Raw genomic sequence first — 1,536 nt, forward strand, 5'->3', positions numbered from 1 at the left:
TTTACGTGGCAAGGCCATGGGTTGTTATATGTGGCTAGGCCACTAGTGATATTCACGGTTGAGACCGCTTGATTTCTTTGATGTCAGCCAACATCATCGAGACTGCCATGGCTGTGGGAATCTAGTGGAGTAGAGCTTACAGATGTTATTACGTGGAAATGGGTTCACGGGTGATTGTATACTTACCTACTCGAGAGCCTTGTGAGTTTTTGATGCATACTCTTTTGCATGGTAGAGATTTGAGATTTCTTTGCAACTCTCCAAGTATGAATAAAAGCTTTTAGTGCTTACTTGATGAACATGAAATGTTTTACGTGGCAGTACACTTGATTTCTTTACATGCCACATAATTTGGGAGTGTGCATACTTATATCGTTGACCATATTTGTATGGCAAACAATGTTTTCAATGTTTGAACTTGGTTTCGTAACATTGTTTCAGCACCGTTTTTCCAAGTGAAAATATTATTATGATTTACGTCCTTATTTTAACAAGGTGCAAATATCTTACTTATGGTTTGGTATTTTAAGAATATGATTTGATATTCCGGTTTTAATATTCAACTTATCTACCTTATGCTTATTTCCCATTTACGCCCTGCTCACGAAGCCGATGATCACTGAGTCTGTGAGACTCACCCCTCCATATTTCCCTTTTGCAGATAATGATCAGCCTAGCGTGTATTCATCAGCATTTCAAGCCCACCGCGGATAGGTAAAGGCATCTCATAGCACTTTATTCTGAATCACTCCGTTGCTAGAGGTCGAGTCTTCATAGAGTAATTTGTTATGAAATTAGACAATTGTGTCAATACAAATGTACATTTGGAAATTATAAGTCATGATGTATTATTTTACGATTATGTGGAATAAAGGTTTATTCAATTTATAAAGATCATTGTTCAATTCTTTTTACAAAGAGCTTTATGGATCAAAATGATTTAATGGATTGATGGTATGAATGTGAGGTAATGATTAACGTTTTAATTAAGGCTTGTTCGGGACTTGGCGGGTTCTTCCATGAGACTCAGACGTCGGTAGTGATCGAGGAGCTGTCGTTACAAAATGCTCAACTTTTGAGGATGTAGATAAGATTATTTCAGTTGAACTATTGGACAATAATTTAGATCCAATAGCATATGAAACCGTAGCAGATTTTATAATTCATGGACCATGTGGTCTTGCACGTCTAAATTTGCCATGCATGTCTAAAGGATGTTGCTAAAAACACTACCTGAAAAAATACCAGCCAACTATGATCATAAATGAGAAGGGATTTCCATAATACAAAAGACAAGACACATCACATAATGCAATTATTAAAAATGGGATTCAATTAGACAATAGATTCGTCATGTCACATAGTGTAGATTTAATTGTTAAATACCAAGCACATATTAACATTAAGATTTGTAATTAGTTTAGAGCCATTAAATATTTATTCAAGTGCATAAATAAAGGGCTAGGTAGAGTAAGAATTGTTTTGGAAAATATGAATTCACATGTAGATCAAAATCGACCAATAAGATCAATTGAA

The sequence above is a fragment of the Theobroma umbraticum genome, unplaced genomic scaffold (genome assembly GCF_002168275.2).
Source record: "Theobroma umbraticum cultivar Fairchild unplaced genomic scaffold, ASM216827v3 scaffold_56.0, whole genome shotgun sequence".
Lineage (NCBI taxonomy): Eukaryota > Viridiplantae > Streptophyta > Magnoliopsida > Malvales > Malvaceae > Theobroma > Theobroma umbraticum.